Source organism: Lepus europaeus, chromosome 1 (assembly GCF_033115175.1).
Source record: "Lepus europaeus isolate LE1 chromosome 1, mLepTim1.pri, whole genome shotgun sequence".
NCBI classification, from domain to species: domain Eukaryota; kingdom Metazoa; phylum Chordata; class Mammalia; order Lagomorpha; family Leporidae; genus Lepus; species Lepus europaeus.
In genome coordinates, this window is record NC_084827.1 from 87,116,268 (window position 1) to 87,130,381 (window position 14,114).

Sequence of the window (14,114 nt, forward strand, 5' to 3'; positions counted from 1 at the left end):
GGGCCTGACCTCTAATTCATTAACATAATCAGAAGCACATGTAAGCTACTGGCTGCCAATCTGCCTGCAACTCAGTGACTACAGGGTACACAGCATCTTAGGTGTTGTTCTCAGTGACATTCCAGTGTGCATTCTTCGATGTACAAACAGAGAAAAAATAGAGAAAGGAACCAAGAGAAGGAAATGTTATGAAGTTTGCATATAACCAGAGTCTAACTTTTCCACTGTTTATCTGAGGATTCACAATAGAAATGATCCTGCTTTGCCTTCACAAATCATCCTGCCTCCTTTGATTTGTTCCTCTGTTCCTGAAAATCGAAGTAGCAGGTGAGTGCAACAGCTCTCATAAGATAAGTTTTCTTGTAGAGTCTTAGTTCTCCAAGCAAATTAACTTTTGGTAAGAACTTAAATGGGAGAGGAGGAGAATACTGGGCCTCAATTATGACTCCTGACACACACAGAGGTTAGGAGAGAAGAAAGAAAATCTTTTGCTAAGATGAAACAAGATCACATTAAAGTGAGAGACTCTTCCTTAGGGCCTCTACCCTGAGAGAATTTTCACAAATGCTTTCCTTTCCATGCTCACTTTTTGAGTTTGTAAAACAAGTCTCATTCTTGTAGTGAAGAAAAAAATATCAACCCAAATCTTGGAGAAGTAAATTAGGAACAGTATAATTCAGATTTTCGTTTTCTTTTTCTGCCATCTGGCAAAAGGAAGCAAAGTATATGGGATAGCATTCATGCTGCAAATAAAGAAATGCAGAGACTGAGGAACTTGGCAGTTAGAGCCACAGATAGGAGCTGCAAGCACTACCTTCTGGTAACATTCCTTATTCAGCAATTTTGCTTAATATTTAGGAAATGCCATGCTGAACAGTTCACTTTGTTTCTGTTTGGTGTCACAACCCCACCCTCATTTTATGGTGGCATCCTCATTATGGTTTGCTGTGGTAATTGTAGTGTCTTATTTCCTTCCTTATATCTGCAAGTAAACAAAGAAAATGTTCCTGGAGATAGATTTCATGCAGCATATTTTGGTCACTCATTTTTAATTTTTAGAAAATATTTAGGGACCAGTGTTGTGGCATAGCAGATCAGCCCACTGACTGTGATGCCGGCCAGCATTCCACATGGGTGTGGGTTCATGTCCCAGCTGCTCTGCTTCTGATCCAGCTCCCTGCTAATGGCCTAGGAAAGCACCAGAAGATGGTCCAAGTGCTTGGGCCTCTGCCACCCATCTGGAGACCTGGATGAAACTCCTGGCTCAGTCCTGGCCACTGTGGCTATTTGGGGAGTGAATCGGTGGATGGATCTCTCTCCCCTTCTCCCTCTCCCTCTTCCTCTCTTTTTGTAACTCTGATGTTCAAGTAAATAAATAAATCTTTTAGAAAAAGAAAATGTTTAACACAAATGTAAATATTGTATGTATTTCTGGGGTACTATGTAATGCTTTGGTATATGTATACATTGTATAAAACCCAATAAAGGTTAATATATTTATTTCTTCAAGCATTTAACATTTTTATAGTGAAAATATCCAAAATCCTGTCTTCTGTTTTTTTTTTTTTTTAAATAGAGGAATATGCAGTACACTAACATTATCTATAGCCACCCTACTTTGCAGTAGACTCCAAAAACTTCTTACTCCTATCTGGTTATATTTACAATGATATCTCTTCACTATAATTCTTCAAATTACATTGCTCATATTGCACATAAATATGGAAATTTGCTGAATTTGTGACCAAGAAATGCTATTTGTCCTTAATGTAATCTGGGAATGATCCAATTAATTCACCTTTACACAATCTTTGTGAAGCTATTTTAACATCATGAAGAGTCTTTTTGCCAACCTTTCATTTTCTCCAGCATCTATTTAGATGAGCAATAAAGTTTTTTTTTTTTAAATTAGTACCTGATACAGTAACTGGCAGATCATAATTGCTCAACTATTTGAATGGACTTGTCTGATATTTTATATGAAGCATCTGAGGTTGAATGGGAGCATACCTAGTGGCCCAAATCTGAAAAGCCAGTATTCATCCTTAGTAACCAGTATGTCACAAACTTTGCAAAATATTGGTCATCCTATGCCCATCTCCCATAGCTCATCATTGACTTTATGTTCACCCTCTCTTTCCTACTACACTTCTCAAGTGGATTTCTACTTTGGCCGAACTCTTGGTTTCTTGATCTCTCACTTATCCTTGGAATATAGTTGCTACCAGTTCCTCCTTTAACTCCTATATTCTTCTTTCATCTGTCTGATGTTTGAGAGTCAGAACTATGATTGACAGAGGGAGGACTTTATGATCAGAAAGAACTGGATTCAGAGCTCTGCCAGTTATTACCTGTAGTATCATAAGTAAGCTGATTAATAGTCTGTGATGCCACTGTCTTAATAAAATTGACGTCATTTCTACCACATGAAATTCTCATTTGCAGAATAAATTTTCAGTAAATATCTTTCTTTATACTTTCCCTATTTCTGTTGGTTTCCTAGTTCATAACTTTGTTGTTTGCTTGCTCTCTTCTTTTGTTCATGAAAATTATATCCTTTCATTTAACCCTATCCTTACTGCTCAGATGTGGAAAACACTCCCCATTCAGATAGGACTCCCCACCTGTAATCACATGGATGATGATATTGGAAGATGTAAAGTGATTTTGACAATCATACCCTATTTGAATTAATACTCCCAACATCTTTTTGGATGACTTAGCATTAAATGTCCAGAAATGTACATCTGTAATCTTCAGTTCTGTGCTCTACATGGTAGAACTTTGGACTGACTCTTAATACTTGGTTTTCTGTCACTGTTTTTTCTCATGATTAGAAATGAATAGTTTTCTGTATTCTCAAGTAGTTAGGAAAGAAAACAATTAGCCTTTAGAGGTTTATATTCTTGAGTTCCTCTTGATTCAAGATGTGATCCTTGCATCGTTAGCATCAGTACTCACATCAGAGCCTGTTAGTTATACAGAATCTCAGGTCCCAGCTACATCCTGTGAAGCTGCATTTTTACATATTTCTGGGTCATTTTTATGCATACTAGAGTTTGAGAACTACTTTAGAGCCCATTGATGAAAAAAAGTGTAAGCAATTTTTGAACTGGAATAATTGACACAACATTTAAATATCATTCATAAAACAGCAAATGGTGGGAGGAAGTGGGGGCACAGGAGAAAGTCTTAGCTTTGAAACTTTTCATAATACAGACTAGTCGCCAGCAGAAGGGACAATTCACATCTACCGCAGCAAACGAGAGAGTAGAGTAGATTTTTCTGCTGAGTGCTGAACTGAAGCCACAGAGAATGTTGTTAGTAACTACCCTGATGCTATAAAGAAAAAATTACCAAGTGACATATTTCTAGATTAAAAGGAAATATTAAAGCTGGCTTTCAATATTTAAAGCTTACTTAACTAGTAACACTTCGCCTGACACTGACTCCTGTCAGTTTATTTCATTCTTCTTTTGATCCATGCAAATAGTTACATGGTTTAAAATATATTATCGTGTCACCTTTTGGGATAGATTAAAGACTTTTTTACAACTGGGTTTTGAACCCTATGGCTGAGACTACATGAGACAATGTTCACAATAAAGCAATTACTCCAGGCAAGAAGAAAGCCTTATTTTTCTTTTTAAAAATAACAAAAATGAATGATTTATGCCTACTATCTCAATTTATGCTCGCTGATAATTAATGAGAAGTCTTGTGGCCACTTACATTAGGTATTTTCCTACATAAAGGAGTTGTCCATCTCAATTTTATTCATGGGATCAAAAAGTGACAAAGCATCAGTATCCTTTCACCTTTGATTATAAAGATGCAAACGGAATCATAAGAAGTATCAACATGAAAAGAAATTTAGCTCTGTTCTGCTTTCCTTTAAATGTTACTCAGGTTATTGTTATTGTTATTTTTATTTTTTGCTCTGCTTCACGTTGAAAGCACTAGTTCCTTTCCCATACTTGGTATGTAGTACATCTTTTTTCTCTGAGTTAATTCTCCAAGTCTGGTCTGTCAGCCAGTATAAACAACACTTGATGAATGAGACTCAAGGTGTTTAGTCACCTGAAGCAGCTGTTTGAAGTAACTCTACACACAGCCTGAGGCCTGTGTTTTCACAGCTGTGAGAACTCTTCAAAAGCTTTCCCTCTTGGCCTAGCTCTTTGCTGTGGCTTTAAACTCTTAACGCAAAATCTGGACTATTTCAAAAGAGCAGAATGAAACTAGAGACAGTAATTTTGCATGATTTTGAGCCAAAAATGGCCTAAAATAAATAAATGAAGTACATTTGAAAGTGCTTTACCTAGGTGGGCTATATATCTGAGAATTGTTCTCCTTCTCTACATACCCATACACTTTCTTAGAAGAGAGATGTGTGGCTAAAACACTGTGCTCTGTTTATATGGCAGTATTTTCATTTTCTGTTCCGATTCTATGACACCAAGACTAAAGTCTTATGAACTTGGAAGTATATGTACCTGAATAAAGCTCAGGGAATTGCTAGATGCTTGATAGAGTTCCAGGCTCATAAATCGGCCTACAGTGATTGAAAATGGTCTCCTTTGCCAACCTACCTAGGTGATTCAGGTTTTTGAAGTCCTTCTGATGCCTTCTATTGGCCTGGCAGGCTTAACTTATTTAAGCAAACTTAAATGTGAGCACTATGTTGTACAGTTTCAAGATTGCTTAAGCTTATTTCAGCAACAGCTGTTTTTCTTCTATATAGATGATGAAATAGACATATTTGCTTCTCATAATTATATACTTTCTTATTAGAAATACAAGCATTCTTTAAGAAATTGGTGGCAAATGGGATTAAAAGATAAACTTGTTTTGGCACAAACATTTTTAAAGTCCATGCATATGAGGGACCATCAAAAAGTTCAGGGAGGGGCCAACGTTTGTGACACAGCAGGTTTAACCACAACTTGTGATACCAGCATCCTATATGGTCACTGATCTGAGTTCTGCCTGCTCTACTTCTAATCCTGTTCGATGCTCATTCACCTACGAAAGCAGTGAAGGATGGCCTTACTACTTGGGCCCCTGCTACCCATGTAATGGATCCAGATTCAGTTCCTGGCCCCTAATTTCAGCCTGGCCCAGCCCTGGCTGTTGCAGCCATTTTCTAGTGGACCAATGGATGGAAGATATATTTATCTCTGCCTCCTCCTCTTTCTCTGCAGCTCTGCCTTTCAAATATATTAAAATAATATTTAGGAAAGACATTCATGGGAAGTTCTCATTATTCAAATATCATGCATGGATTTCAAAAATTTTTGCACCAGCATAAACAGATTTTAATTTCATTTCCCATAAAGTTTTTGACATGCATTCCAACAAAGGAGCCATTTTTTGTTCAGAATAATAATAATTGTTTTTGTTCATTTTAATTTAGGATTTTTAGTTATGAATTTTGAAAATAGCTGTTTTATTTTTGGAGTTACTTGGCACTATGCCATGTAAAAGTACTGTTGACTTAATATAAAAATTTCATGAGTTTCATAATGATTATTCTTCAACTAGTTTTCTCTATTTAATTAAGCAGAATCGGATTTATAGTTTATCCATTCACTTCACAAATGTGCTTTGAGTGTGTGACAGATGAAAATAAGAGGGTTAACTGCTGAAAATATTGATGGAAAATAGACATGGACCGTGCCACCACACAGTTTAATACCTAATAGTGAAAACATGAATTAAATAAGCGACAAAATATTGAGTAATATACAATCAAGATAAGTGTTACAAAGGAAGGGTCAGGATATATTGAATGAAACTATTCCTTAACCTCATATGTTACATTTTGTCTGAAACATATGATTTTAAGATAATGTTAAAAGAAACAGTTTGAGTCTCCACTGTTCCACTTCCAATGCAGCTCTCCGCTGTGTACTGGGAAAGCAGTGGAAGATGGCCCACGTCCTTGGGCCCCTGCATCCGTGTGGGAGACTCAGAAAAGGCTCCCAGCTCCTGGCTTTGGATCAGCACAGCTCCAGCCTTTGCAGCCATCTGGGGAGTGAATCAGCAGATGGAAGATGCTCCTCTCTCTCTCTCTGCCTCTGCCTCTGCCTCTCTGTAACTCTGCCTTTCAAATAAATCATTTTTTTTAAGCAAACAATCAGGGATAATGCATATTTTAATTTACATTACCTTTGTGCCTTGTTTTTTATAAGATAGCGGGAAAGGGGAGGGTTGCGGGCGGGAGGGAAGCTATGGGAGGGGGGAAGCCATTGTAACCCATAAGCTATACTTTGGAAATTTATATTCATTAAATAAAAGTTAAAAAAAAAATAAGATAGTCTAATTTTTAATATTATAGTTTTCATATTGGCTCCTATAGTACCTGGGCCATTTTTGGACTTACTTTTAATAAATATGTTAGATTTTAAATCCATTTTAATTGTCCACAAATACATAAACAAATCAGGATATCTGACAAGGCATTGAGGAATGATGGGATACATGCTATTTTGTTTAGCCATAGCTCCTGCTCTGAATGAGTTCCTAAAACAGCTTAAATCCATGCATTTATTATTTACTCATACATTATACAATTATTGGTTATATTTGTCCCTGCAATATAAAAATAAATACATTTTATCTTTTGTATTTGTAAGATAACAAGAATTTCTGTAACTAATGAATTCTGAAGTTTTAATGACTTAACAGGTATGGACATATTATAGCTCAAGGACATCTGTCCAGTTTTGTGTACCCCTTAAACTAAAAATAGTTGTTTCTTTTCAAATGGTTTTAAAAATTAAACCATAAATACCATTTCACAATACATGAAGTTTATGAAATTCAAATTTCAGTGTTATGAAATTTTGTTGTCACACAGCCACAACCATTCATGCATGTATTGTCTTTTGCTGCTTTTGCTCAACGAGGGCAGAGTTGAGTAGTTGCAACAGAAACCACAGGGGCCACAAGGCTGAAAATATTCACTATCTAGCCTTGTAGAGAAAATATTTCCTTTCTTCTAGACCAAGATAATAGAAATTTGTTTCTTATTAAAAAAAAAAATCCTCGATCCACTGAAGTCCTTCCTCAAAGCATTGATTTCAGGACCTGGAGCCCCGCCATTTCTGCTCTCTGATGGTCATTTTTAATGTATTGTCCCATGGTTCCTGTGCTTATTTGCAACAAACTGTAGGGAGAAGAACATGGAAGAAAATGTACAAGCACATTTATGGAACAAGTTCTAGATATTATATACACTGATGCAGCTCACAGTGTTTTAGCTGAAAATCAATTCTGCAGCCACATTTACCCATGAGACTAAAAAATACAAGCTAGTTCTACAATATTAAATAAGAGGAAAATAAAATTAGTAATAAGCTGCAAGCTTCTGCTATAAACTTTTCTTTCAAAGTCTTCAACCATTTGAGACAAACATGTAAAGATAATTAGATTATCTTATTGATTTTATCAGTGAGTTGTAGGTAGAGTGAAAACAGGGAAAGGCAATTATCTAAAGATTTCTAAGAATGGAGCCAGGATTGTGCCATACAGGGTAATGCCACTACCTGTGATACAGGCATCCCATATGGGTTAAGGTTCACAACCTGGCTACTGCACTTCCCATCCAACTCCCTGCTAATGGCCTGAGAAAAGTAGCTGAAGATGGCCCTGGTGCTTGGTCCCCTGCCAGCCACCTGAGACCTGTACAAAGCTGGTGGGTACTGTCTTGGGCCTGGCCCAGCCCTAGCTATTGTGGCCATCTAGGGAGAGAAACAGCAGTTGGAGGGTTTCTCTCTGTGTCTGTCTCTCCTCCCTCTCTGTAACTCTGACTTTTAAATAAATAAATCTTTAAAAAAATTCTTTTTTAAACTTTTATTTAATAAATATAAATTTCCAAAGTACAACTTTTGGATTATAGCAGCTTTTTCTCCCCATAACCTCCCTCCCACCCGCAACCATCCCAACTCCCACTCCCTCTCCCATCCCATTCACATTGAGATTCATTTTCAATTATCTTTACATACAGAAGATCAATTTAGTATATACTAAGTAAAGATTTCAACAGTTTGCACCCACACGGAAACACAAAGTATAAAGTACTGTTAAGAATGGCAAACTTAAAAATATTACTGCAAAGAAATGATGGTACATGATATGTAAAATTTGATATAATATTATAAGATTCATTATAGAAATTTAAATAAAGTGTCAATGCAGCATAGAAATGTTAGAGAGGGTATCTAATTTTGTATGAGTGAATCAGGAAAATGTTTATATATGTTGAGAAATAGCCACTGTTTATTAATCATATATTATGTTTAAGACAAAACAAGATGTTTTATGGATTAAGTATTTTGTTTATCAGTTATCACCAAGTTAAAGTTTTTATTACCCATTTAATATATGAAAATATTGAGGATAAAATAATTTCATTTCTAAAATATCTGGAACTTTAAGCCACATCTTTATTGTACCTTTAACTTCTCTGTTATATCATATGAACAGGAAGATACAAAGGGAGCAATAGAACAGGGTCACTCTTGGTAGAAGATAATTTAATTGTAAATAAAAGTGTTTGACAAATCTTACCACAAAGAAAACAGGAGGTAACTCCAGGTGACTGGATTATGTGGGTCACATGGGAGAGTAGATGACGAAGATAGAAAGGCTAGTTGGAGGTCATCTTAGAGTTGTAGGGACCCAGCAAACATTTTGGCATGAGAGAGTGAGGTACCAAATTTGGGTCTCAGAGAGATTACTTGGCTGTCCAAGTAAAGGACACATTTGCTTGGAGAGATGAAGTATTTGAAGGGACATTTAAAATAAGCATCTATCATCTAGTCCATTCCACAAGTCTGGCAAGAAGAGTGAGGAAAAACATTGAAGATCCCCCAGAATAAGGCTCCTCTCTGCTTGTACTGAGGAACTCAACATTAGTTGGGTTGCATAGGTGGTCTCAGGAACAAGTTTTAATTAAATTGAGTAATAAAAAAGCACTGCACTTTATGGTGAGAAAGAACTCATAAAATTTTTGTACAAATGCCAGGTAATGTTTGCCTTAGTGTCCATGAGGGGTTTCATTTTTGCTGTTTTCAGCTCTATAAAAATTCTGCCTAAGAAAATAATGAAGATCCTAGTCTTCCTTAAGTGTTTCTTGAATCAAAGCTACTTCACAAGTTTGTCCATGGTGACTTTGGTAATCTAACTAAATCCATCACATACTAATAAAAAAAGCATGAGGTGACTTAAAAACCTCACACTACCTCATTATTTCTTCTTTGAAATTACATACATTAAAGCTTTTTTGGTTGGGGAGACTCTGATCAACTTTCTGTTTCTAGAATGATGTTGTTCTAAGAAAATCCCTTTCCCAAATGATAGATGCTTATTTTATCTGTCCCTTCAAATACTTCATCTCTCCAAGCAAATGTGTCCTTTACTTGGTCAGCCAAGTAATTTCTCTGAGACCTAAATTTGGTATGTCACTCTATTATGTCAAAATGTTTGCTGTGTCCCTACAACTCTAAGATGATCTCCAACCAGCCTTTCCATCCTCATTATCTACCTCTCCCATGTGGCCCACATAGTCCGGTCACCTGGAGTTACTCCCTGTTCTCCATGTGTTAAGTTCTGTCAAACTCTTTTATTCATGAAAATATTCTGTCTTTATATCCAAATACGTTAACCTGCTCAAATACATTTTTTCAGCCATATGAGGAGGAAACCAGTGGGTGGAAGATCTCTTTATCTGTCTGTCCTCCTCTGTAACATTGCCTTTCAAGTAAATAGAAAAATAAATTTTTTAAAAAGTTACTTTATCTAGGGCTTGAATTTTGTTATACTTTTCAAGGATAAACATATTTTGGGTATTGAATCAACAATATCAAATTTGAATATTTTTTACTCCAAAGCCATTCTATGGCAACAAGACCCTAGAGAGTGTATTTTCTAAGTTCTATATAGTTAGATTTCCTAGGTTTCCATGCTGCTGTCAGAACCATGTTTTTTCTCAAAAGGGTCACTTACGAGGAAGAAATTGCATAAGTTATAGCCTCCTTTACTGTCATTGTCACTCATCAATGTAATGTATTAGATGTAGTAGTCGACAATTAAATATTGCTAATATTATTCAAAGTAATAACAATGTTATGCTTTTTAAAATAAGAATCATTTTGAGTGTTTATGATGTGTATCATGATGGTTTGGATGGAGATCATGATTTGAGGGAACTGACAAATGTCCCCATTCATTTTCTAGTAGCACAATAGAAATCATTGTCAACATTAACAAAGCTTATGTGCTTGTATATGTATGTGAATATATAAAAAACACATATTTATGTATAGATATAGTGGAACTTTCTAATAAGCATTACTGTTAATATCTATAACAAGAATTGATTGCAGATCATCACTCTCGTAGGTCCACTTTTCAAGAAAATAGACTTTGAGTCACAAATTCGCATGCAAGAAGACTCTGAAGTTTTCTTTCTAGATAAACACTTAAGAAGAAGCAAAGAAAGGATGAATGGGTAAGAAGAAATGTTGATTTTTACTGTCATCAAAACAGAGGCCTCAGATTGCACCACAGGTGACAATAAAAAGGTTAATGAGGTGAAAGAGTTTTCCTCAATGCAGCTCTCCTCAACTACCTATTCTAGATGTCACTTTCCTTGGGCAGCACCTATGCTGGTCATGTTGGCTTACCTAGTGGATTTCTCAGACTCTCAGAGGTACTAACCTTTGATAATAATACCTATTAGACTAAGGTTACTACACTGGCCTATTACTTGTCAAAATAAGTTATTCAGTAGACTCCTAAACACTAAATGTAAACCACCTGACTACATGGATCAATATCAGCTCTACACTCTGATAATCGGAGTCAATTATGCTGCTTTCCCTACCTCATGGTCTGTTGGCAGGAGGGGAAAAAAAGTAGCTGGATGGCAGTCACAGGTGAAGGTTTAGAGGGATTCTGGTTGTGTTCCCTAGTGGAAGCATTCTTATTGTGAAAAGTAGGATCTCCAAACCCACAAATCCTAGAGATACAAGAAGCATATGCACAGATTGCCCAAGTAGATTACTGGATGTAGTGACTAGAGATATTACTCCAACTTCTATTTGGTTCCAGGACATATACATTCAGTGTGTTGATGATATGGCACCCTATAATGATAATTGGTTAAGGATATATGAGTATAGTATACAATGGAATATGATACCTCATTCTTCCAGATTTTAATCTCTAACCTGGTCTTCGTTAGTATCTTCAGAAGTTTTATTATTATTATTATTCTTACAGGCAGATGCTTTCTCAGTTGTACAGTATGTGATTGGACTTACTAACTTCATAAATTCGTCCTTATGGGAAGTTGCATGGCATCCTGTGTCTATGGATCTCACAACCTCAAAGCTCTCAGTAGATTCTCACCATACTTCTCCAGGATGGAAAAGCAAATCATGCCCAGAATGAATACTGTTTGTAAAAAGGAATTTCTCCCACTACTAAAGAAACAAAGGAAAGGTTCTATGAACTACCTAATGTGTCCACTCCAATTAGATTTATAGAGGTTGGAAATATGATCACCAGCTGCACTTAGGTATTCAAAGTACCCCACAGTGAGCTGGACCTAGACTAGGACTCCATTTATTGCCTGCCTTCCATATAACCCTAATTTAAACATGCCTCTGATTTTCTACATCAACTTAGACCATTTATTAAGTCACTCTTGAAAGTTTGGGTAGTTAGTCCCTATCAAAACTGCACATAAAAGAAGGTGTGATACTTCCTGAGTGGCCATATGTTGTTTTGCAAGACAGAAGCATTTATACTATCTCTTAGCAAAGGAGATTAACACTAGTTTATTCTGCTCACCTAGGGATGTTTATACATGTGGATGTGCATCTATCCACATGTATAAACATCCAGTCTCAGGATTCCCGTTTCCCATTCACAGCTCTGGCTTTCATGTGTTAGACTTGTCAGCATTGAGAATTGAACCTTAAGTCTTGCATATGATCTTAAACTTTTACTCAAATTTGGCTGAGGGAGGTCAGACTCTCCTTCGACATAGGTAAGAAGGCCATTTGGCTTTAAAATTAGCCTTAATTAGTAACTTTTCACCTCAGCATATTATTGTCTTTCTATCATGCATTGGTACCTCTCAGTAATACATTTCTGTTTCTAAATCTTCATAATAATCACATCTTCTGATGTTTAAAATCACCTAAAATACTGAAACTACTAATGCATTTCCTTCAAGTAATATTTCATCTCAGCACAGCAGTGGTAAAATGTTGACAATTTAGATAAACCACATGCCAGAAGCTATCAGTATTCCATCAAGGGCCACTACTGGGGTTCCTAATGTCATTCTAATGGCTGGTGTTTCAGATACTAATCTCCTTTTAGAGTTCAATTCCTTGGGTAATCTGTACCATATTCCTTAGGTTATACTCACAGGAAACACCCTCTGAGGTAGAACTTCTCATGCAGGAAAAGTTTTGGTGAAGGTCCTCAAAATCAACAGAGTAAGGGAGAGAAGAAAGGACTACAGAACAGAAGAAGATAAACTTTAGTCCATTTGCCATAGAAGTCTCAGATAACCCTATGAGAAGCCATGGAACTAGGGGTTTTAAATAGTAAATAAAAGAGATCCCAAACTAAAGAACATATATGGTTTTTTTGTTTGTTTTTCCCCTCCTGCTGCCCATTGCCAAGTCCCTGGCCATAAGCCAATCTTGGACATATCATGCCATTGGATAGGACAGCCTCTTCACCTAAAGGAAATTCCTGAGGAAGGGCTCAGTTTTGAGTCTACATTAGCTAACACCCCTGGCAGCTTACACAATGTGTGCTGTCTTGAAGTGAGGAGGGGAATGTGGGTGTGGGACCATAAAATTCAATAACCTAAAGCACTTTATTAGCTAAATATGTCCCAAACAAGATTATCTGAAATATTAAGTAAAACTATAGTAAAAATTGGGTAAGTATTCTTACCTTCAGAAATTTTTTTTGTGATATTGATGGAAGAATTATGGAAATAACCTATGCTGTTGGTCCAACAAAGGCATTTAAGTAAATATATCCCTATACGTAGAATGAAATAAATGTGACATAGAAGACAAGTACTCTGAGCCATGCCAGAAGTAGCACAGGACTGAGCAGGTCTTCATGGTGGTGGCTGCAGCTTAGGCAGTAAGGAGGTGACTGAATTGAGCTGTGAGCCTGGCCAATGTGTGCTGTGCCCTGGCAAACACATGTGCACAGGCTTCACAAACCTGGGGCTCTGCAGTTGCTAAGTCTGCTCTGGCCAGGATGATGGTAAAGTATTTCCTGGGCCAGAGCATGCTCTTACATTCTTGGGACCAAATATCCCTGGGACTGAATCTCTATAGCAAACATATCCTGATAGAAGAAACTACAAAGCAGGTGACCCCTAATCAGAAGCTCCTGTCTCATCAACACCTTACCAAGACCAACTGGATGCCCCACTAGGCAGGGCAATGGTTCCATGCCAATGTGTACATCCTGGAGGACTCTATGGTAGACCCAAAAAACTAGATCATGACCACATTCACTTGAAATGTCAGTCCCCCCTGGCTGATGGTTGTGGAGGAATTTCTTGGGTAAACTCAGACAATAACAGCTGAACTGAGCCTAAGTCTCATCCACTTTATTTGAGGTCTCTAGAGCTCTCCAGGAATTTAGTTCTTACCCCATTCGAAAGTCTTGGTCACCTTTGAATTTGAGTACATCTTGGCCAAGTTGCAAGGTGAGGCCCCTTACAAAATACTTGTTGGGACAGTCAAGGAAGTCTCAAGGACAAAGGAGAAGGCTCTGGCACCTACAGAGAGGGCCAAGACCCTTGCTAACAAAGCAGGAACAGCAACACCAGCAGCAACAACAGTTCATGTAGCCAGTTTGGTCCTGGTATGGCTAGGCCCTCCCCATCACAGCTTCTGCAGCCCAGACAGAGCAATCAGCCACCTCTGCCCATTGCCCATTGTGCTTTATTATTAAAAATAAGTTTCCAGGCCTGTGCCTTGGCTCAATAGGCTAATCCTCCGCCTGCAGTGCTGGCACACTGGGTTCTAGTCCTGGTCTGGGCACCGGATTCTGTCCCGGTT

The 14,114-nt window shown here is 37.2% G+C and overlaps 1 pseudogene; it reads left to right on the forward strand.

Moving 5' to 3' along the window:
• Positions 1-13,305: 13,305 nt before the first annotated feature.
• Positions 13,306-13,903, forward strand: LOC133765944 (PRELI domain-containing protein 1, mitochondrial-like; annotated as a pseudogene).
• Positions 13,904-14,114: the final 211 nt, after the last annotated feature.